Genomic DNA, 26,283 nt, shown 5'->3' on the forward strand with positions numbered 1-26,283 from the left:
TGACGATTTATTAAAATATTCGGTACTCTTCGGAGGTAATTTAAAAGTTTTTTATATTTAAAAAAGTTTGTGGACACTTTAAGTTATGGCTTTGATATATATGTGATATAATGGATTATATATCATCTTTGCAGAAGTATTTCATAAATATGTGTAAGGATTGACAAAAACACTCATCCATGCTTAAAAATATATTTTGCAGCCTGACATTAAAGACAGTTACAAAATTGATAAAGAATATTTTGAATTTTTGCACATTGAGTACGTATATTGATTTAGAGTTAATCGAATTTAACAATTCTGAAATTTGGAAATAAAACTTGAAAACTGCCAGAGTTGAAAATATGGAAAACGAAGACAATTAATTATCTTGACATCATAACCAAAACGTGGAATGAACTCCCAGACAGATTTCATCGTATGAAAAAAAATCGCATTCGCTCTTTTAAGTGTTTTCGGTACAACGTATCTCTGTGAGCAAACATTCTCAATTATGGAATATATATTATAAATCCGTATCTAAATCGTTTAACTGAAGAAAATTCTGAAATGTGTATTAAATTAAAAACTTCAAACTATGAACCAAATTTGAGGTGTCTAAAGTGAGGTGAGGTAAAATTGAACCTCAAGGGAGTCACCAGTGGCGGCTCTAGCATATTTTAGTAAGTGGGGTCACATGGCGTGAAATATCATATGAAATACATATTATATGTATACCTAATTAATGTCAATCAAAACGTATATTCTATTTTTATTAATATTTTGAATTCTAACATTAATTGTGTGTACTTAAGTGATTTATTTTGTATAGTAGCTGTTGCTTCAGATTCTATAAATAATTCAAAGAAAACATACCTTTTGTAGCTATTACTTCATCTTCATATGCCTCCTGTGTCCGAAAGAGTCTTATAATTAAATTCTACTCTTCTATTTTTTAGTTTGGCGAACCGGTCAATCACTTTGTTGTTGAAATCAGGAACGGACTTGATGAATTCGTCTTCTATTGATAACATGGAAAGCGCATTCAGCCGTTCCTCACCGATTGTATTTCTTGAAGATGTTTTTATACGTTTCAGCGTCGAAAAACACCTTTCTGATTCTGAAGTCGTCATTGGGATCGTGATAATAATTTCTAAAAGTTTGGTGACTTCAGTAAATATCTCTTTTACATTATTCTCGTCCAATGACGCTAAGAGAGAAGCGGCGGATTTTACATCACTAGTGAGTTCGTCATGTCCATACAGAATTTGTAATTCTGTTCTTAATTTATTTTTAAGTAGAAATGGATAATATTTAACCGCTATATCAAAATCTTTATCGGGAAATTTTTTTGAAAAATCTTTGAAAAATCTCACATCCACCAATCTTGCAGCGGTAAGATGGTCAGTATTCGAAAATCTATCGCTGACATGCACAACAATGACATCGCATGCTTCTTTCATCACGCGCTTCAAATCACTAGCGGAAAAATTTCTTTTACATGTTAAATCAGCGTAGAGGTCTCCCAATTCATCCGTTTTCTCTCTTATTTTTAATATGGCTGCTTTAAAGTGTGTTATAGCTAAGTTTGCTGAAATATTATCTATGGAAACTTTTTGAAGTTTTTGAAATAAAATGTCAACTTCCGGCATAACTTGCGCGAAAAATGAAAGAAGACAGCAGAATAACCTATCGTATAAAAGATTTAAGAGTCCACATGCTTCACTTAAAGTTACTGCATCCCACCCTGGATCTTCTTGAAATTTCAAAAAACACTCCCGCATCTCATTCAAATTTTCATAAACAGTGTTTATCATACGCCCAGAAAAATTCCACCTTGTTGCGCTAGGTCTTGGCATCCTCTGGTTCACAACATTGTCTAATAAACAGGTGCGTTTCGTGGACACTGAGAAAAATGATGAGAAGCCAGAAATATTACCGAAGAATATTTTTAGTTCCTTGTGTGTTTTCGAACACAGTTGCTGCATTACAAGGTTCAATTGATGAGCGTAGCAATGCACAAAATGTGCGTATGGGAAATCAACCTTAATCTGTGCCTGTACACCATTTAAATTTCCTTTCATTACTGCCGCCCCGTCATAAGTTTGAGCTATCAATTTCTCGCGATTGATTCCACATTCACTCAGTACTGACTTTATTTCTGCTGTCAGGCCACTGGCCGATTTATCCACTAGTTTAGAATACTGCACAAATCGTTCAGTAACAGTCCCAAGTTTAGTAATATACCTTAATATTATAACCAACTGTGCTTTACAAGAAACATCGGTTGTTTCATCCGCTTGGATTGAAACAAAATTCGTGGTAGATATCTCCTCTTTGAGGAGTTCTCTATATAAATCGTACATGCAGTCCAAAAGCTCATTTTGAATTGTTTTTGAAGTCCCTTTAAATGACGGCGAATTTTCGTAATAGTTTTTTAATATTACATCATCTTCACATAGTAACTGGAACACTGAGCGAAACACTCCCGGCTTCAAGGATTCGGAAGTCTCATCGCGGCCACGGATTCCAATTTCGCACGAACCACAAAGTCTTAACACAGAAATTATTTTTGAAAGTACATATCTATTTTTGTCAACTTCTTGATTATGGCGTTGAATATTACGCCTATATACACTGTCTAATTTTTCAACAATGTTTGATTTACCAAAAAGTTTTAATGTCACAGCATTTTTCATGTGAGACGACGAAGTTTCGTGTGAAGTTAGCCTCTCTGATAAATGTTTTAAATCTGAATAACCAGATTGAGCCCAAACAGTTTCACCACCAAAAATTAAACAGGGAAAACAAAATAGTCTTTTTAAGGATACACTTGCAGTCAACCACGTTTTTTTAGTAAACCATTCCGATTTAAATGTCAATTTTTTTTTTGGTTTCACTAGTTCATTCACAATAACTAAATCACTAGGTTGGTGAGCTCCTAATCGTTTCACTTCTAGTTTATCTTCAAATGTCAATGTACTGAACTTATATTTCAATAAATAATCCACCTCATTCATCATAGTACCTACGTAATATTATTTATCAAAATTATTTTAGTAACGTGAGATGAAAACTATCTACAAATTTCAAAAATCAAATCTTAATCAAACTTCACAATACTAATAGAGAGTATGTATTAACAATTATAATTTAAAACTTATTTAAATAGATGGATGACCGTTAATCACTGACGTCTGACTGGCAAACTAAAACAACTTGTGACAGGATATGCGCCGACCAACAAGATATTATAATAATAATAATATGTACGTCAACTTTTACCTAGGTACTAACATTTTTTATGTAGGAGTGGGTATTTCTAGTGGCGACCCCTAGCCAGCACCAATACATGTACAGCTAAACGTGCATATGACGTGCTTGATGCTCTACACAGTCTCATAATTGCATTGCTTGCATAAATATTTGTTTTGATTTGACGGGGTCCATTCCAGACGGTCCCGGCTACAAGGGAACTCGGAAAGTTCTCAGAACTGTGACCCGACATTATCGTTGTACGTACCTGCTACGTAGATAGACTGAAGCATTAACAGGGTTGCGCCACGAAACAAGAATTAGGGATGGGTAAACAGTGCAAATAAAATATATACTTAATTAATTTATACAAAATCAATGTATTATGGTAGGAACGTATAACATGAATATCAATTGAATATTGATTATAGAATGACGATGAGGGGACCGGGGTCTGTCCCCTAGGTACCCAAAAGAAGAGCCGCCCCTGGGAGTCACTAATGTTTAAATATTGTAATTTTTATGATGTTTTTATGTAGCGTGTATAAAATTGTCGTACAATAGATTTACTAGTTTTATTTCAGTGGCACGCTGAGTGTCCAGTACTTTGAGTTACCTGTTTTTTGGCACGGCAATGTATTTGGGTTGCCGACCGCTGGACTAAAGTATTACAAAGAGATCATGGTTGTTATGACGGTTCCCCATAAGTTAAAACGCTGTATATACCTAAGTACCTACAATATCATTATATTATTTCGATAATCTTCATAATTCTTATCTTTATTGAAATAAAGATTAGTTTCTTGTTAGTAGTTAGTCATTCTAGGATAATTTTACTATCGTATCTAGACTGACTTTCAAAAATAATATGGCTGATTCCAATCGTGGCTAACCTCCAGCGCTTTCCTCGTCTGCGCCCCTTTCCAGAATGTAATTAAGACGTTTATTTTATCTTTCTTTATATGATTTCAGCAACAATGATCTTGTCGTACCTTGGAACATGACAACCACTAAACGTTGCGACACGCAGTCCACGCATAGATATTATTATATACTTAAATATTTTTTTTATCTTTTAGTTTATATTGATTTCATGCGGGGGGGGGTCCCGCGTGCACGTCGGTTCGGTAGATAATACAAACCGTCGCCGAAATGAACTTATCGCAGCATCTAGTGGTTGTCCTATGCTACGGAACGGTAAATAACTTCTGGAAGACACGTTTCCAAATATATATAAAATGAATATCTATGACGAAAAACATTGTTGAATAAAATCTCTACAAAACACGTACAGTCCCTAGCTATTCTATTGTGTGTTGTAAATTGAATAATAATAGTATTATAAATCAATACAAAGCCGTTTCTGTGTTATCTAAATTCTTATTAAATTAGGGTCATTCATACTCCTCTCGTGTACTCTGTGTAACAAGTAAAATGTTGGTTGGATTGTTGAGGCGAGTCTCGTCTAGCGGGTTCTTTTCTGCTTACCAACAAACAGTACCAGCTAACTGTCTATGAATGTCTATCGATTACATAAATAAATTAAACTATCGTAAATAAGAAAGGAACATATTGCCAAACAAAATCGGTCGATGGCTCGTTGCGCCGCAGGTTTATTCGCAGGGCTTGCCAACGAACTGTGAGCGAGCCGCAAGGATGAATTTTAAAAGCTTCCTTCCTTTTTTCCAGTGACTACAACCCGAATCGAGCATTGACGTCCACAATTTTCCTCATTCATTCGTCTCAGTCCCGATCAGTCTCCAACCAATCCAAACAGCTGCAACGCGTCCCTCCTCACTCCATAGATCCAGCAAAGCCGTGGTGATTACTTTTAAAACCCTTGTGTTGTAAGTAAATTAGATACATACTTACATAAGTAGGTACATAAAGTTGACAAATTACGGTGCGTCGAATTTGTATGTGTTGCACCTACAAGGTCACCGAGGTGGTGTAATTAATGTGAAATGTCTTTCAAAATAAAATTATGCTTGGAGCATTTCAGGTACGAATGGAGTGTGCACAAATTATATTCTATTTCCGACTTTGAACATCTTGCATTAAATTTATATAATATCGTCTTATGTATATATATATATATGTGGAACATTGGAATTACACCCATCGACCTACAATACTTATTCAAACAATATTTCTGTATCTTGCGCCATCTATGTGAAAAAATAATAACTGCCTGTGTTAAACTTGTACTCAATACCCGAATATCCATACAAATTCTTTCAATCTATATCTGTCACTCACGAAATGTGTTGAGATAACACAAACGTCTGCGATCCTAACCATTGAACAAATGCCATGTTCCCTATATCCTCGGGAGAACTATATCCCGAAACCAATGCATTACCTTCTGGGCGTGCTTGTAAGAAGGTACGATTTTGGGATAATCTTAAACACGTGTTGGAGAATATTATGTTATTTTCAAAATGTACGTATGTATCATGATATGCATTAAAGTTTGTGGAGCAAACTAAACGCAATTCAATAATTGAAGAATTGGTAATATTTGAGGACATTTCTTGCGTTTTCTCCTTCTTACGAGGGTGGGTCAATAAGTCCTTAGAAAAGCCGACAGGTGGCGCGACTAGTACTGTAAGCGGTTTGTTTTCATGCAGCGGCACTACCGATTCAGTATGCTGCGAAGTTTCAATCAGATTGGTCGGGTTGTTGTTTTTTATTTTCGTACATTTAAAAAAAAAATTTCTTGTTTACAAAAATGGAGAAAATTGAGTTTAGAGCTGTTATTAAACATTTTAATATAAAAGGGTTAACAGCAAAGGAAATAAAAAATGAGTTGGATTTAGTTCACGGCATATCTGCTCCTTCACTTGCAACTATTTATAACTGGTTAAATGAATTTAAACGTGGTCGTACATCAACAAAGGATGAACCACGCTCAGGACGTCCTGTAGAAGTGACTACACCAGAAATGATCAATAAAATCCACGATATGGTGTTAAGTGACCGAAAATTAAAGTTGAGTGAGATAATTGAGGTTAAAGGGATCTCAAAAGGTAGCGTCATTTCTATTTTACATGACAAATTGGGCATGAAAAAAGTTTCTGCAAGATGGGTGCCGCGTTTGCTCACAGTCGACAATAAACGCAATAGGGTGGTGGCCTCTAAAGCCCTGTTGTCGCTCATGCAACGCAATCCGGATGAATTTTTTCGTCGCTTTGTGACTGTAGATGAAACATGGATACACCACTATACTCCCGAGACGAAAGAACAGTCAAAGCAGTGGATTGCGAAAGGCGAACCATGTCCAAAGAAGGCGAAAACCGTAAAATCAGCTGGTAAGGTTATGGCTACTGTATTTTGGGATGCACGTGAAATTATTTTCGTTGACTATTTGGAAAAAGGAAAAACAATAACAGGGGATTATTATGCATCTTTATTGGACCAGCTAAACAACGAAATTGAAGAAAAACGGCCTCATTTAAACAGGAAAAAAATCCTCTTTCATCAGGACAATGCCCGTGTTCACACATGTTTACGATGAATGGCTAAAATTGAAGAATTGAAGTTCGAATTGGTCGACCACCCACCGTATTCGCCAGATTTAGCCCCCAGTGACTTTTTCCTTTTCCCAAACTTAAAAAAATGGCTAAGTGGACAACGTTTTTTTTCAAATGAAGAAGTCATCGATCGGACAAATGCTTATTTTGAGGACCTTCCGAAAACTTATTTTTCTGACGGTTTAAAAAAAATTGAGAAACGTCTAACCAAGTGTATTGAGCTCCAAGGAGATTATGTTGAGAAATAAAAAAAAAAAAACAAAAAAAAAAACTGTTTTAATGCTTTTTTCTAAGGAATTATTGACCCACCCTCGTATCTTCTTCTTTGAGCCATAAACCAAATTCTGATTAAAGTCTTGGTATATGGAGACTGAGTTTCGCTTTTGTATCTTATTAATCTGTTATGTGTAGTGTGTAGGTATGTATCCATCCGTACACAGGCTGTTCTTCGTGTGTATTGAATATAGATGCACAAAAAATATTCCTTGTTAATCCCTTGGGGCCAACAATCGGTTGCTGAACTGAAAAAAAAACTGCTCATAGTTTATAGTTACGAGAGCCGTTAGGAAATGAGGAAATTCTATCGCTGTTACAACGTTAACTGATCGTTCACACAAAGACTATTAGAGAACCCTTTAGTTTGTGTATGGGTTGTACTCACATACATAACTTCATCGGGTTTAACACGTATTCGATGTGTTTTTTACTGCTCGAGGAGGTACCTATTAGTACATTTATAGGATACTTGTGCCTAGAGTTGGGTTTAGGGAATTTCCCTACAGGAATTCTCGGGAAATTTTTCTAGATTCTCCATCCCGAATCTCGAGAATTGAAATTTTTAACATTTCGGGAAATCCCGGATCTCGGCAATCTTTCCTCGGGATTCGGGATTTCTTTATTATCAAATATTAATTGAAAAACGATTTTTCTATATGAAAAAGTGGACAGAAACAAAACGTTCAAAGACTGATGGGGCATTTAATCCAATTAAGCCAACGTCGATTCAAAATGAGCGCAATTTTTCAACATCAGGGAATTTTGTGTCAGACGTAGCCATTGACAGTCTGTGTTTTTTGAAATTCTATTTTAATAAGTAGGTAATGTTTCGAATTATTTTGTTTTTCTACTTCTATTTTGTTCGTCTTACTTAAATAAAAAAAAATAAAACATTTTTTTGGAATTTGTTCGTTTTTTACACTGATTTTAGGGTTTTACATGTTTTTTTAATTCTCTCGATTTCTCGAGAATTTTTTTCTGGAAATGCCGAATCTCGAGATTGAGATTTTCTCGGGAAATACCCAACTCTACTTGTGCCAACAATCGTTTCAAAAACCTGATCCTAGTTTAATTATCAGTCCGCGCAATCGTTGGGAAATGGACGAAGGATGCCAACATGTTCAACAAAAAATACTCGTGAATTCACCACACTCATCCAACGCTTTACGGAGTGTTACTTTTTGTCATGCTTGGCGCACTCGCGCCGATGTTCCGCTTCTCTGGCCAAAGATCAAGCAAGGTAAACTGGTGGTACGCGATTACACGATTGTGTAATAGAATCGGTACTTACTACTTATATCGTATCTCTCTATCTACCTACATGTAATACTTTGTGCTTATTTATTCACCGTAATGAAGCATGGCGAGTGTTATAAAATGTGTAGGATGTATCAGTATGTATGGTAATTACAAGCAAGCAGAAGACTTAACGATAGTAGTTATTATTAATGTTATTATGGACGTTGTTATATCGTTAAATAATAATTAGTACTAGAAAAGTATTGCGTAAAATCTTTGGACCCAAATCACCCACACGAAAAAATGGGGTTACGGAATAACGATAGCCATGAGCTGTACACCGTGACGTGCCGTGGGATAAGGCAGGCCATTCGTTGCTTAGGGGCGGCAAATTAAGGAAGAAATGAAAAAATAAAAAAAACGTTTGACCATCGATTCTTAACTTTTTCGTCTGTAACATTAACTGGATTGGATCTAGGTTTGCGAATGTGCGTCAGATTTTTTTAAGATTCCTAAGATAAGAGTTCCGAATCCCAAGTTTGGGAAATTCACATGTTGTTTTTTCAATTTGTTTAGACGAAGTGTATGAACCAAATCAGTTGAGCAAGTGGCTACTAACATCTATTTTTCGTACAAAATAAAACTGAAAAAACCTTATCGTAAAGCGGTTAAGAGCCATATCAGATTGTAGACTTGTAGAGCAAAAAAAACATGCCCTGTATCGTTTAGTCCGATTTCTAGAATAAACACAATAATAAAAAAAATCGCGAGGTGTTCCTTGGCTTTTAATCCTCATCACTGGAAGCAGCCAACATACTAGTACTAGTACAATCAACTCAGGCTGTGTTTATTAATCGTAGCACCTTGAATTAGTTCAAAATTCGAACGGTGGACAACTTTGGCCAATTGTATTATTTAATTTGGTAGTAGGTACATAGAGTTACACCTAAATATTTTGAATTTGAATGTCTTCGCAAACGACTGATGTTATCTTATCAGCTTATCACGTTATCATGTAACTATGAAAAAAGTATACTTAAAAACAAAATAATAATTTAATAACATACCTATTTATGTGTAGCTTCGTTACTCAATCAAATGATTTATTATTATAATATTTTTATCATCAATTTATTGCACATATTATTTTGACTAGATAACCATTGTTATCAATTATCATTCAAATATAAAAATACACATGCATTATAAAACGCTATAATATAATTGTGTGTAAATAATGATTTATGATTTATGAATGATAATTTTGTATGATTGATAAATGATAATTGATAATATAAATTTAATAACATGAATGAATAAGTTATTTCCTCTTTGATAAGTCAGGCGCCAATTTAGCTTTGCAAGTAGCAACGATAATAAAATACACATAATAGACATTCATTCAATATTATACAAAACGAGTGTTACTTTAACAAAGAGATCCCTTTCATTCCAACAATAAATTATTATGATTAAAGGCCGGATCTTTCGAGTCTTTAACCGTCAACCCATAAAAAAACACATTAAAATGGTGGACGAATCCAATATCCTAAGGAGACTTTTGCCCAAATGATTCTTAGTATGGATTTCTACAATTAGTCAGTTGTTTTTTCTGGCAGCTCAGGTGCGATGATAATTATTGTAATTAAAATAATCGTCTTGCCAATATTATAATGCGAAGTGTGGCCACTTCAAACGAATTCAAATTCGCAAATCGCAATTAAAAAGATCGCATTACAAAATTGATGTTTTGTTTTATTGCAGGTAAGTAATGGTAAACCATTTTTATAAACTGCGTGTAGAAAATGTTTTTCATAATTAAATATCGAATAGCTTTTGCATACCTACCATTAATATAAATACAAATATTGAAAGATTTTGTCCGCTGACCCGTTTTATGTTCTAAATGTATCATATTGATACCTATTAGTATTACCAAGTGACAATACCGATATCGCAAAAGTACCTACATATCTTTTATTTTGTTAACTGTTAATTCATGGTGGAACTGCATTGTATAATTGTTTAATTTAATAAAACGCAATTTTTTGTAGTACTTGTACCACTTTTAATCAATAAATTAGGACCGGTTTCGTCCGCCTCAGAGGGAAATGAGTTCAGCCTTTATGCCTTCAGTTGAAAATGTCCCTCTGAGGCGGACGAAACCGGTCCTAATTTATTGATTAAAAATGGAATAAGTACTACAAAAAAATGCGTTTTATTAAATTAAACAACAATACCTACATATCGATAAAAAAGTCATATACTTATTTATTTATTTAGATATTTAAGTATTTTGAGGATGCTCTGCCCAATCTGGTCTATTTGATTATAAACTATTGACATTGAAGAATTTCATCAAATTGATCGTAAGAAATTTCCTCTTCAAAATACCAGTGGCGTACGGTCTATAGAATACATATGTAGATGCGAGACATCCCTGGAAATATTCGTTTGAATAATTAAAATACCTACTATTATAATATTGTGTATTGCATAAGCCGTAATTGCATTTTTCTAAAAGGTTTGCAGTATAATATTACTTCAGATTTTCACTTATTGAATAGGTTTATTATAAATATTACGTATTACGTTAATATATTTAGATTTAGAATATTCCAGAGCTACTAATCCGCAATGCCACACACTAAACTACTCACCGTGATTAGTTATAAGACCTTGAGTAGATAAAATGCATGTTACAGACCTACAAACTTATCTGAAGAATGGGATGGGGGAGCCATTGTTGAAAACTACCCAATCAAGACTCGTAATTGGACAAAATCTGACATTTTTCAAATTTTGACCAATTTTCAAAATGGCGTCCTATGGTAGTTCGTAGTTCCATTTTTGGCCATTCTACAGGTAAGTTTGTAGGTGTGTAACGTTAAAAAAAAGTCCCGCCGTCCCATTTAATACTTCAGATTTTCACTTAGTGATTGTATTGCGTTAATATTTATTGTTGTTTAATTAAAAAAACGCATTTTTTTGTAGTACTTATTCCACTTTTAATCAATAAATTAGGACCGGTTTCGTTCGCATCAGAGGGATATTTTCAACTGACTAAGGGAAGATTCAGTTGAAAATGTCCCTCTGAGGCGGACGAAACCGGTCCTAATTTATTGATTAAAAGTGGAATATGTACTACAAAAAAAAATGGAGCCATTGTCGAAAACTACCCAATCAAGACTAGTAACTGGACAAAATCTGACATTCGAATGAAAATTTCAAAATGGCGTCCTATGGTAATTCGTAGTTCCATTTTGGCAATTCTACAGGTAAGTTTGTAGGTGTGTAATGTTAAAAAAAGTCCCGCCATCCCATTTAATTCATTGTACGCTAAAGGCGCGCCGATTAGGTGGCCATTCGACATAATTAGCATTATATTTAAATGTTGTTATTAAAAAGTAATTATCTGATATATGATTATATTATGTATTTGATTTAAATACTTACATATTATAAAGTGTAAAGAACTATTCATCACATAAAACGACTAGTACCTAGAATCTAGATACATATTTCATTAAAACACTTTATATGTACTTTCGTACTTTTTCCACATTTATTCCATAATGTTGATATTCAACCGATTTTATCCTAATGGACATTTTCAATTGAATAACAGTACAAAATATAGGTAGGTACATATTATTGCATAAAAAGTCAATTGAGTATAGAGGACGTGGGAGTCGATTGTTTACTTGAACTAACTTGTTGGTGATATTTGTCCTTATTTATTAAATGACTGATTTATATACATTAAGAAATAGCGTAACTTCAAAACTGTGAAAAATTTGCTGTGTTTAAAATTCCACATAGGTGTATGTATCAAAAAAGGTTCCCGACCAATGACGATTTTATTGCTTTTGTCGCATGATACGTACAAGAAGTCCACAACTTAAAAATGAATTATTTTCCATACGATAGTATGTATCATCATCAGCTGTAGTATATACCAATATTGTATATAAATTTATGTTTACATTTTAGATATAATAGTGCAACCATCTATAATACCGTGGATTTACAAGAATAAAATTACAAAGCAAAGGATAATCTTTGCAATGTGCTTTTAAAACAATATGAACGGCAGGTTTACATAGGTCGTAAGTGCATTTGCTAATCACGCAGCCTTCGCTATCGAGGCTTGATAATTATATATTATATACTTACACAATATTATATATGTGACATATTATAATATTTATTAATATTATATTTCATCCATTGTTGTTATTTTTAAGTTAATAAGTCAAAAGAATAATATCAACTAAGATTTAATAACAATAAACAAAAATGCAAAATGTACAAAGTGTTTAAAAGTACCTTATATACCTTCTAGAGGAAAGTGGTATAATGGTCCCTATATCTAACGGGTACGAGTGGCAAAAATATTAATCAATAAATTCTAATTGATTTATGTTTTGTACTAGGTATTCTATTAGTCATTATTTACGACCGGGTTATGCCTTCTGGCTTCTTCGTGCACTATGCGCATCACCGATCGTAAATGCACATTGACACAATAAAAGATTGTTAAAACCTTCTTACCTATTAGTAAAGGATCAAGTAAAAAACAAATTTTGATTATCTGAAGTGTTTGTGAAAACCCGTAATGAATATATTACATACTATTAATACATTCAATAGGTAAGCCCGTTAAAACGTCATTTCCCGTAAACAATGGAACCAGCTAATGTGAAATATCACGAAATATACCTACTCACTAAATAAAAACAAATAAACAATTTTAAGCTATAATCCATAATCGTCAAAACTGAAGTGATCTCGGATTTTAAGAAAATACGTAGATCAGTTAACAAACGCGCAGGTTAAGTTTTTTTTGTTTTTTCTACCATATTACTATAACATCAAATTATAGTTTCATGTGTGAACTCCCAGATTGGATAAAGCAATGAACTATTAGAACCAAGGTCAACTTGTTAAGGCAAATGGTAGGCACTGCAACTGTGTTATACCTATTTATATCTAATATTTTCTTGATAAAATAATTTATTATCAATGGTATTAGGTACTATATATACACAATGTATCAATGTCGACTAATTATGATTGTATCATTTTGATAACTTCCGAAATAAATAATTATATCGGGTTTATATATTTCATTGAAATAATACTATGATATATAATTTATAGTATTAGGGAGTAGCAATTAACAGAAAACGCATGTACTTAAATATTTTGCATGATGAATATAAAGTGTTTGAAAATGGCCTATAAAAATGTCAAAAAAAACATTACAACATCAGTACCTACCTATATATTAAAATTGAATATCTCAATATGTCCAACCACTTGCTTGAAACACAAAAGTACGATTTGAAGTATCTTTCGTACGAAACTTTTTCTAAAGGGTTTCATTAACCACGTAGGTCCGATATTCCCCATTTTACCTATCCATAAATCCATATAATATAATAATATGTTTTCATATTATATATTTTCGTAGTATCAACATAATATACGAAATCATTCAGATTTGGTACGATTTTAATAATACACTAGCTGTCAGGTCCTTCTCATTATGGGAGCAAGTGTGATTTGTTATTTGATAGTGAAAATAAAAGTAGTTTAGTAGAAATTTTAAACTTTGATTTCAATAATAGGTATATAAAAAGTGGAATATTATTAAATATTATAGATATTACTATTAACAACTAATTCTTCCACTCTATACGTAAGCGCTTCATTAATTTCTCTAAATAGTATAGTATATCTACTAATAGCAGCGTTTCTATATAATTAAGTATCGATAAAGTCTCTTGCACATATTATCAATATCATTTATTTCATATTTCATTGTACCTACTACATCGTACAACTTATTTTTCTGAAAAACATAGGTTCCATAAATTATTAACGCATTTTTTAATTAAAAAATGTTGTAATATTCGAGTCCGTCCCAAAAAAAAAAGGACTCCAGATGTCCGGTGTCTAATTATGATACATAGGTTGTGTTATTTTATTAAAACTAGATTGTGAGATTGCTCTCAATATTTTACACGCGCGGAAACCTGTCATACATGTACTAATCAGATTGTTATATTATTCTTTTATACCGTCTATGAAGGTAGTCAATATTATCAGAATTTCGAATATTTTGAGTATGGTTGCATAATTATTATAATATAATAGTAGTTATTGAGTAGTCTTTGACTTATTACCTAATTGGCATGCAGCGTTCCCGTCGCCTCAACATTGCTATGTTGGGCCAATGGCTTCCCGATGGAGCCGTACCCTAACAGTATATAAGTACCTATCTAAAACACAACAATATTTTTGTAAAACAATATCGAGCCATTTAATTTATATATATATATATATATTTTTTCCGACCATGTCCGATCCTGATAGGATCATATGGGCCTCCACAGAGTGGAAGTTTGTATTGACAGATTTTGTTTTTTTTATGAGAAATGGATGTCAGCCACTTGCTCAACCTATTAGCGATGGTGCCCACAGAACGCGTCGAGCGGGCGAAGTCGGCGTATTCATAACCATAATCACACGTCTCTCGCCGCGCATTACCCTTCACCTATGTAATAAGCGGCCCAAGCAGCACAAAACAATTATTTTTACAGCGTCTCTCATAACAAAGCAATAAAAATATTATATTATTTCGGGGCTTGTAATAAATATTTACGACGACATTATTCAACCAGCGAAATATAATGACACGGAATAAAATAAAACAATGGGTTCTCTGTTATTAAATAATTGCTTTTGGCCCGTCGATCGACGACGCCTCAAGCAGCGTAATTTTGGTAGCCGTGTTCAATGAATGGACTTCTTTGTATTTTCATTAAATCGTATCGCCGAGAAGCGAAAAACGGTGACTCATGCGGCAGGCGGCGCGCAAGGCATCGTTAAGTCCAGTGGGCGCTGGCGTATTTGATTACGTTGTATTTTTGATGATTTACGGCGCCACTTGTAGAAATTTTGCGCGAGCGCCGCACTCGCTGCGTCAATAGGCTTTATGCCTTAGGTCCATACTCTGACACACACAAATTGAAAAACAATATGTGTACTTGCCAGACCCACGGCTTTATAGTCCAACGCTTATGCCGCGCGGCCACCGTGGGCGGTTTAACCAGGCTGCTATAAATTAATATCCAAAATTAATAATTAACGATTTTATCTTATTAAAATACTTTATTGGAACATTGTCATTCATGTTACTACACTCTCTACAAGTCTACAATATTGTGGGAATATAGCTAGTTCACAATAAATCTTTATTTAGTCTAATCAGTACTTACTCTAAAGGTATCCCTTATTTATTCATATAAAAAACATCCCTTTGCTATAATATTTAACAATATAACATAATACTGTGGGAATTCGGTCAATCATAAATGTATTATTGATTTATGCCTTATATCTAATAATATTACATAAGTAATATAAATCCACACAGCACGACATTACGCCAAGAATCTGGTTGAATTGCGGAAACGGAAAAACCTTTCATTTTTGCTGTTTTCCGCAACACACTACATACTCATTTTCGTTAGACTTATTCTTCAATAGTAAAACAAGAATAGGCAGGTGGTACCTACATACTTGAGAAAAACAGTATTATTTGAAAAATAAAAAAATATCCTTAAATTAAACACTTTATGGTGTTAAATAATTGTCAATATTATTGGTGAAAATACATGATCTATATATAGTTTAATATCTATCAAACATGGAAATCTTAATTCGTAACTACCTACTTCGTACAACATAATATTAAAATAACGTGTAATTATTACATTGTTAGTGAATATTCTCGATCATTACATGTAGGTACTTATGTGGATATTATATACGTACCTAACTATAACTTCGTTATAATTACATAATGATAAACATATTGCACCTATTATACTTGACATTTCATTAAAATGTCAATATTGATAATTAATTACGTAATAAAACATAATAGGTACTTATGGATTGCATTGATACAGAGATTTCCAAAGTGTGTGCCGTGGCGCACGGGGAGTCAGAATTAATTCCCACGAGCGCCGCAGGATATTCGAAACTGTTAATAATGCAATCTTAACACGTACAGTTACAATGATAGATTCGTCTGCTTTTCGGTATGTAGCTGTTTTCTTCGTGCGATTATACAAATGCAATGCGGCGTACCTACTGCTCTTCACTCCCTGCAGATATTATGCATGGAATTGAAATCGCATATGAATTGAACGTAGTTATGCAGAATGTAGCCAGTCCACAATAATGTCGAGCTGAGATAATGGCACTTTAGCAACAACATGATATTAAAAATGTAAAATTGTAAATCTAGTATTTTATTTCAAAAATATTTTTTTGCGGCTTGGCTATTTTTAGCAGAACGTAGAGAAAACATCGCATCTGATCTATATCATAATATCTCATTTTTTTATTTTTTGTGGACTGGCTACTTTCTGCATAAATATGTCCAATTGACCATCTTCTCTCTGTCTGGTATCCTCCGAATCACTTTCGATCGATCGATACTTTTTGACACGCCATATTCCAATACATACTATTATCATTAAACCGTATATAGACAACCTTCAGCCTTTGGTTTTCAAGTCGTTTGGTCCACATATACATATTACCAACATTAATACAGATACACATCAGTGTTATATCAGCTTTCTTCATGAATTAAATTCAACTCAATTCAAAAACTCTGACAAGGATAATAGACGACAAATTCAAAAGTTTTCTGCGATAATGCATATCAACACACTAAACTCTCTAACAATGGCATGTTTACTTATTTACTTGCTATTATGTTATTCAAAATTATATCATGATTTATGATCATAAAATATAAGCACCCAAAATGTTCGTGTACACACTAATAAAAAATAAGAACTAGCAAGTCGTTTTAATACATAATATATTGAAGATATTATTGCCATTTTATTTCCCCATTGGTTAGTAATGCACGTCTTTGTCTAATCAGTAATCACTAATGTCAAGACCGACCCGATTGACAGTATCCCAATAACGAAAAAGCTGTCTGAAAAGTGTCATTGCCATACTTATAATTCAGCATTAAAAAAATGTGACTGATTACTCGCTCAAAACTAAGCCCTCTTTCAGACGGGATTCCGGTGTCGAGCCACCGGCGTGGCTCGATTCCGCATTTACACATAACTAAATGGGAGCGTTCAGACGGAAGACACCCGTATCGCACTTTTTTTAAGCCACCTGTGTGGCGGAGATTCCGCATTTACACATAACTAAATGGGAGCGTTCAGACGGAAGATACTCGTGTTTACGAGAATCGCACACTTTTCCTTTGCCCGCCACAATGTCAAGCCGCTCGAACTCATTATTATTTGCGAGCGCGTTTTTTTTTTTTTTTTATTAAAAGCCATGAAGCCTCATTACCTTTTTTTATGCATTGCCTCGGCCGAAACTCCGGCGATCGTAATAATAATAATAATTAATACAAAGACCGCTTTGATGCGGCGACACGTGTGCTATTATTATTATTGAAATTGAATTTATCAGTGACACATAATTAATATTAATAGGCATGTTTTTTAGCTAAATAGAAATTTCTTCAAAATAAAATGCATAAATGAAAACAGTGTTTCATACTGATCCAGATTCTGAAAAAAAAATTAATATTATTCTGTTTTCAATAAAAAAGACAATTTACAGATGGTGGTGTTGGTGAGAAAATTTCTTACGATCGATTTGATGAAATTCATTATTGACAATAGTTTATAATCAAATAGATCAGTTTGGTCGAGCATCTTCAAAATACCTACTTAAGTAGGTATGTAAAGAAATAAATACTAACAAGTTTTTCTCTCAATGTATTTGCCATACTTTGTCATGTAATTATTTTTATTGCTGAAGCCAGGTCTAATTACCTATTGTCTTTTCATTGAACTCCTCGGCGCTATTTATTTTGTAAATTTTAATTTATCATTGACGCATAATTAATATTAATAGGCATCTAAAATTATGTGATTAAATTATAGGTAGGTACATAACTTTGGTTATTTTATTGATATGATAATATTTTTTATTATTTGATTAGGCAGAGCATAATGAGCAGAATAAATTTTAAATTATTGTTTATTGTTATTAAATCGTATTTAATATTATTCTGTTTTCATTAAAAAAAACTACAATTTGCAGATGGTGTACTAAGTTTTTTTAAATTCGATGAAACCTGCGAAAACCATAGCTAATAGTAAAAAATACTCTAAAATTATGCGATTAAATTATAGGTACACAACTTTGGATATTTTATAGATAGGAAATATATTTTTTTATTATTTGGTTAGGATGGGAATAATGAAGTTTGTATTTATCGAGCATTCATAACAGAACTACAATGTACAATACAAAATTTGTCATTGATAGGGAACCTTTTTCTTAACATACGGTAGGTGAATTTTAAACATAGCAAATTTTTCTATGATAAAATTAGGCAATCTCATAATGTATATAAATAAGTACAAATATCACCAACAAGTTAGTATTAATTTAAGTAAACAATCGAAACCGACGTTCTCTATAATTTTTTTTATTCAATAATATGTACCTATATTTTTTACTGTCATTCAATTGAAAATTTACGCTAGGATAAAAGCGCTTGTATATCAAAATTATGAAATAAAATGTGGAAAAAGTAAAAAAAATAAAAACCTTTTATTTTCTAAAAAGTGTTTTTTGAATGAAATATGTAGGAAGGTACCTGCCGTTGCATGTCATGAATCATGTGTCTTTCCACGTTATATATATTTAAATCAAATAATAATACCTCAGTAGCGAAGGGTGGAGGTAGGCTGTTAAGATCCACTATATATAGTGCACACTAAACTTTATCAGGTATTAGTATTTTTTTCATTGAAATAACACCACAATTTCCAGAAGCTGTTGTTTCGTTTTTTTAATTCAATTAAACCCTGCGAAACCAAGCCATAATAGATAATAGTAAAAAAATACCTATCTATAAAATATCTAAAATTATGCAATTAAACCATACATAACTTTGAATATTTTAAAGATAGAATAATTTTTTTTTAATCTTTTATAGTTTGGCTTAGACAAGGCTTAATGAATTAAAAAAAAACAACCAACAAAATGTGTAATGATATTTATTCTTAATCCAACGAAAACAAATAAGTATGAATGAAAAGGTATGCACAATTTTGTCGTAACGCCCAAAATATACCAAAATTAGTATGGTTTGGTTTAGGCAGGGTTTAATTGATTTTAAAAATCTAACCAATAATATCTGTAAATTGTTCAATAAAAACAAATACGTATGACTAAAAAAGTTTAATGTGCACTAATTATGGCGGATCTTAACAGCCTACCTTCACCCTTCGCTCCTGTAATACCTAAATACATGATTGAATAGAACGGGCGTGTGTTCTTTTAGAAATGAACGTTAGCCTGCATTTTATCTACTTAAGGTCTTATAACTAATTTAATCACGGTAAGTGGTATAGTGTGGCATTTCGGATAAGTAGATATAAAATATTCTAAATCTAAATAAATTAACGTTTAGTATATTTTAGTTAGTTATAGTATTACTTTAGGTATATATTAGTTGGTATTTGTATGTATCTATATTAGTTATAGGTACCTGCGAAAAAGCTATTAGATATGATATAATTATTAAACAACGTATTCTATACGCATTGTATAAAATAAATGGTTTGTTATTACTGCATCGACCAAAGAACATTTTTATTGGGGCTAGATTCACCGTCATAATAATAATACGTAATAATAATAATAGTATTGTATTCCTTGACCAACATGTGATTATTATTATATTATTATTAATTAGACGACGTAATGAAACCGCACCATTTAAATTAAACCGCCTAACGCAAAATTGGTTTTACCTTTCACATTTTTGTACTGTGTTTTCGAAATATATTTAGAAATTGAACGATCTTTTGACTTAGGCCATCCTCCCACGGCGCAACTTATGTCCGTCGGAACTGAAACTAAAATTCCAGCCAGTATCTAGCTAATGTATTTCAATGGCGGTTCGCTGACGGCGAGACTGGAATCTCTCGGCTTCAAAACGGTCGCGAAGAGATGCGACATGCTAGTCGCGCGGTCTCTCAAGTTTCCAGTCACCGTAAAACAGTGGTACCAACATCATTAGATTCGGTTAAAAATCATATTTTCTTACCAAAATTGGTAGCACTGCGAACAAGTGTCATGCTATAAAAACCATTTACAACCCAAGACGTCAAAAGTACAAGACAAGCAAAATTGAAATAACCTAATTTTATTCAAGTAAACGCGGCAGCGTGCGTGTTGTTGGTTTTTGTACAAAACAGCTGATGGTCCAGTTTGACAGTTTGAGGTTATGTGATTATTATTTCAAGTGGTTTCAGTAGCGCCGTGTGCGAATCATCACATTGGTCTGTTTATGAGTACCATCACCAACCAGTTCCACCAGATTTCAGTTGCGCCGTGGGAGGAGGGCCTTATAGATATGAAATTTTCGGTACATGTAGGAGAAGGGTGTACAAAATGGCATAGTGTTTAGTTTAATGAAAAAAAGAATATCAAAACGTATAATTTATTATAAAAACGGAGCATGAACAAAGTAAAACTACCTTAAAAAAAGAAGTAAAAACGTGTAGTTAAAAATCATTTCACCCCTCCGGTTGTACAAAATGGCAAACGGCATAAATATTTGTCAAAAATAGAAACAAAAATATATTATCAAATAAAAATTTCATATTTTGACATTCAATTTCCACTGAAAAAGTCATAAATCTTCCAAGATGTTTATCTCCGTTTTTATTGTTTTATTTCTATTTAAAAAATGCCTTCTTTAAGTTCTTCCATTCATTTTCACAGCTAAAACTGCCTGATTTATTTTCATTGTATCCCATGTCTCTTACAGAGTTTTACGTAGGTAATTTCGGAACATAATCTTTCAGAAACAATAAAATCATAAATCACATAATATGCCGTTTTAGCCTACCATAATGTATGCCATTTTATCCCAATCAAATGAATTTGGCAAATTCGTTAAAAAAATGCAGTTTACACTTCAGTAATTATGATAAATTTACATCGTACATGAACACTAATAACGGCTACTTAAGCTGGTTTATATTAAATCTATATATATATATAGATTTAATAATATAAAATACATGTAATATTACCTTTTGTCGACAAGCTGCAAAAATATTCGTTTGGTTCACAAATCTTTCCACTGTATCTTCTTGTACGGCTGTTTTGAGTAAACTCAATATGGCTGAATATTTAAAAGAAGGGTCATGCATTGTTCCTGAGCTAGTTGCATCATGTTAGACTGCACCATTTCGCCAGTAGAGCAAAAGTTTATTTTTCCCCACTGTGCCATTTTGAACACATTTCCCCTACTATGAATGATAGACTATTAATCCTTACAGCGCTGACAGCACAGCTGTTGTATCCTCATTTGGTGGCCATTATATATAATTAGCATGCTATTTAAACGTGGTATTTAAATAGTAATTAAATGTTCCGCGGTGAAGCGATTAAACGTAATAATTAACTCAAATCATATAATTTTGCACTTGTGGCGGTTTAGTTGTGATGGTGCGATATGAATTCAGTGGCTGCCATAGCCACTGCAGTGTAGAGTGGCTGGATTCTTCGGTGGCTCGACACCGGAATCCCGTCTGTGAGAGCTCTAAACCTTCAGCGATAGAACATGTATGTAACTTTTTATAGTTTTCTTCCAATATTTGAGATCAACCTTTGCACCATCTATAAAATGGTATTTTTAGACCGCCGTAAAAAATCTTCTAAGAGCGCGTGTGAAGTGAAAAGTTGGGAAACCATTGCTTTAACAGATGAATCAATATTTTTTTACGGCAGTCATTTTAATAATGATATAATCTGTGATGTGTTTTGTATGTACGTACCTACTAAGTAATACTATGCAGTTGGAGAAAATTATTCTATATTTTATTGTTATTGGTTGAGTAAATACTTACCGGAATTAATTTTATCTTTGTAGGACAGTAATGACAGCGTGCACTAAAAGTATATTGAACGGAATCTTTCTCTTTTAGATAATGAGCAAATAAAGATAGTTCTTGTTTGACAGGAGGTTATAGTGTGTTTACAATGCACCTCACACTTATCCGTCAATTAATTTTGTTTACTTACACGAATCTGCAATCTTGTACTCCCTGGGGCACACAGCGGAGATATTCAATAAATAATAATTATTATTGCTCAAAAGCAACTCGTGACAAAAAAAATATATTCCATTAGCATTAAGTACTTTTCTAATACAAAATTCTCGCAATTTTATGAATCACTTAATGTTATATAATATTATAAATCTACGAAATTCGTTGTCAGAATAAATAACTAAACGAGTGTTCAGGTTTGCTTTGTCGTATCTTGTAAATAGTCAATTCTGAATATGTTTAATGTAAGTAGGTACATGTTGGACTTAAATCATAAGTAAAACAGAACGACGGATGATTGATACTTTCGGGTATAGGGTGTTCATCCAAAATTTTCGAATGCGATTTTACGCCAGATATATAATACGCCCGTATAATTGCGTTCATCCAAATTTAGTACATAAGCATCTCGCCGAACCCGAACACCTAATGCCCCTCTACCATAAGTTTAGCGAACCGATTGCTAAATTCGGCAGAGTCCATTTTTGACAGATCGCAACTGACAGCCCGTGTTTGTTGATAATTGTCATAGGTGCTTGTTTTCTTCCGTATTTCATTATGATGCAGTGTATTATTTTGATTATTGTCTAATGGTATTATCTATTTTACAATTGATTCTATAATTGGTGCTTCATTTTATTCAATCATGAATGCTTTATTTATAGGTAGTAAACTTTGCTTTCGTAGATAAAGCTAATCTACAATGCCGCAAATTTCGTAAAAGCGGCGACGCTTTCAAATTTAAGAGTCTCGTTAGTAAATACACATCAGACGCAGATTCATGAAATCAAATAAATACAAGTACCTAATATAATATTTTGAACAACTCAATTCACATGATTATGCTGGAATCGATTTATGCATTATAATTATATGGTAGGTAGGTATACTATCACGATAACCATTTACTTTCATTTGTTTATATTGTAGTGATTATTTATTCAATAACGTTTATTCGGCATTCGGATTATCCGGCCATAATATTAATCGAAAAATAAAAGAAATAATATGAAAGTAAATGTAATAGCGAGTTCAAAATATATGGACCACTAGGGATATCTAGCGGCAAAATGTGAGAAATTGTCATTTATTTGACACTTAAGTGCCCATAGACATCAAAAACTGACCATAGAGAAAAAATATTTTTCTGTTTTAATATAAGGAATACTTGTTTCAAATAGACGCGCATGTACAAACACCGTTATTTGAATGGAGCATAATGGAACACGGCGGCGCCCGAATATACAAATCCGAAGATAAGTGGGTGAACACTCGACAAGTTTTATTACGGCAATAAACGGTTTCGGCGTAAGGTGAGACCGTCATAAACCATTCGGTTCGGCTTATTTCCATGGAAACCCTATTATTTGTCGTGTTTGAGGTGAAAGGTACCTAGGTAATGATTCCATGGGTGGCAAAGAGAAAGAATATCTCTCTACTGAAAGAAATAAACGTTATGACCGGATCTCTACAATGTGTCACCAGAAAGTTCTCCAGGTATTTGGTCACAGGGAAGAAGGTAATTTGGCAAGGCTCATTGTTAGCAGAGACATCAACGTTTGACACGGAAGGGCGCCACGAGTCGCTCAATACGGACGAATGCCGGGATTCAAATATCACTGTAGGTAGAGACACAAATTTAACTTTTAAAAACACTTTTAAAGTCACGATCCTGAACAGTGAAGACGACGAAAACGAATTATGTATTAAGGTCTAATTAAAATTTATTTATTTAGTCGAATTTTTCTTTATTATATGCAAAGATAATGGTAAGTATGTTGACACATTGCAGAAGGAGAAACTGATTGTATGATGTACTTACAATTCAACTGTATTTGAATCATATATTGTTGGTGTAAGAAATATAACCATAATAACTGTGTTAAGTTTCTAGATGCGACTAGTAGTCAAATATAATGATGATTACAAACGCGTGCATCTTAAATCGCGTGTCAATAGTCTTTCCAGTCATCCTATAGCTGCATCCATACTGACGTCGACAAGTCGCGATTTTACTAAGCGGTTACTGTTCATCTCGGATTATGTTTTTTACAACTTTTATTTACATCATTTATTTTATCCGTTACATTAAAATAACACATTATTATAAACATATCAACCCAGCCGGCGTCGACTCACTGCAAGACCAGGGCCTCTCCGATAACTTCTTCCACTCCTCTAGATCTTCGCTGCCAAATATTTCCACAGAATTTGAACGAATTCCTGATGGCCTGAAAGTCCAGGAATTTTTCTACTCGAAACGATCCAAAATTAAATTAAACGATCGCCACCGATTTTTTAAAACAAATTTGACATTAAACTGTATGAACACATGACGATATTATCGAATATTGAACGGTTCGGAGGGCGATAAAAATGTAGTAAACACACCCGACAAGGCATCGAAATTATTGGGTTAACACAGTTCGTACATGGATATCAGATATAATTTAGTAGTAGATGCATACTTACTTCGGAACCATAATTCAATAAATAAGGCACACTGGTATATTAATTTTAATGAGGTATTTATTATTTACACGATGTTGTGACATGGCTGATCGTTAACCCTACACGGGAAAATAGTATGGAAGCCAAACTCCAGGAGGCACTGACTGATTTTAAATTCCCCCACGATAAGATAAAATAAAAACCACCAACTCACTTAGTAAAATATCAATGTATGTTTATATCTATCCTAGAATCACACCTGTAACTAAAAATAATTAATATTGTGTATCTGTTGTCAAGTACGTATCTGTGGTTATCTTATAGTATAGGCCCTTTTGAAGTTAGTTGCGGGGATTTTGTTATGCGTTGACTATTATTTTATGGATATGTAAATAGGTAGATACTCACTACTCAGTTTGTGAGAAATACACATCTTTTTAAGATTTTAGTATAACTTAATAATTGTATGACTGGTTTGAACTATTTCGAGCCCCCCCTTTAAATCTTCTGACGAATCGATTACGTTATAATATTATTATTACTGAATTTAATTACGGGGCGCTACTAAACTTTAGTTGGTGTTGAACATAATAATATCACATATAAATATATCGACCACCTAATTATGGACATGAATGTAATATACATGCCAACATGTCATTTCACGATTTACCCATTAATGCAGTCGACTGCATATACGACACTCATGACAGGATATGACTGTTTCGCGTCGTTTTATGAACATAATGAAGGCTACTTTACGTATTTTAAATACTGCATTAAAACACATTTTGTAGTTGATTTATGCAAAACATGTGCTGACGGAAGATTTTGCATAATATACCGATGTACGTCTTGTTAACTCATTAAATGATATGTTTATATCAATAAGTATCGTATTACATTCGTAATTAAATATATTGGAAGTTCGTCGTAGTAAGATGGTATATTATTTATCCAGTGCCTAAGGGATGCTTTTGGGAGTGGGTAGGCTATGGGGATCATAGTGATTAAGTAGGTAGGTACTTGTTAGTCATACTTACGAGAATAATATACTATTTGAAAAATAGTTTTTAAACTTTTATCTTAGATCCTAATAAGAAAAAACATAAAATATAAATATAATGATCTAATTTGCAATTATTTACTTGAGGGCTGATAATGAAAAACCTTCAACTCCAGTGCAATTTTCCGATCTTTTACGATAATTTTCTGGTAGATGTCACGATATTCTATACAAAACATCATAGATTTATTTAACGATGATTACAGCCCTTTATAGCATTGATATTAGTGGTAAATATATGATGTGTACTAAGTTTCGTTGCCTCCGTTGGTCTGTTACAACA

General features: G+C 33.1%; 1 protein-coding gene and 1 long non-coding RNA gene across 2 annotated transcripts in view; both read left to right on the plus strand.

The window, feature by feature from the left end:
* The window catches only part of LOC147067155 (uncharacterized), a 561,518-nt gene that overhangs the window by 242,568 nt on the left and 292,667 nt on the right, over window positions 1–26,283 (plus strand). The window lies entirely within an intron of this gene.
* LOC147067166 (uncharacterized) overlaps window positions 1–26,283 on the plus strand; it is a 124,229-nt gene that overhangs the window by 52,546 nt on the left and 45,400 nt on the right. The gene's annotated exons all lie outside the window — the stretch shown is intronic.

Source organism: Rhyacophila brunnea, unplaced genomic scaffold (genome assembly GCF_057557595.1).
Source record: "Rhyacophila brunnea isolate RB1 unplaced genomic scaffold, BYU_Rbru_1.0 scaffold_4, whole genome shotgun sequence".
Taxonomy (NCBI): Eukaryota; Metazoa; Arthropoda; class Insecta; order Trichoptera; family Rhyacophilidae; genus Rhyacophila; species Rhyacophila brunnea.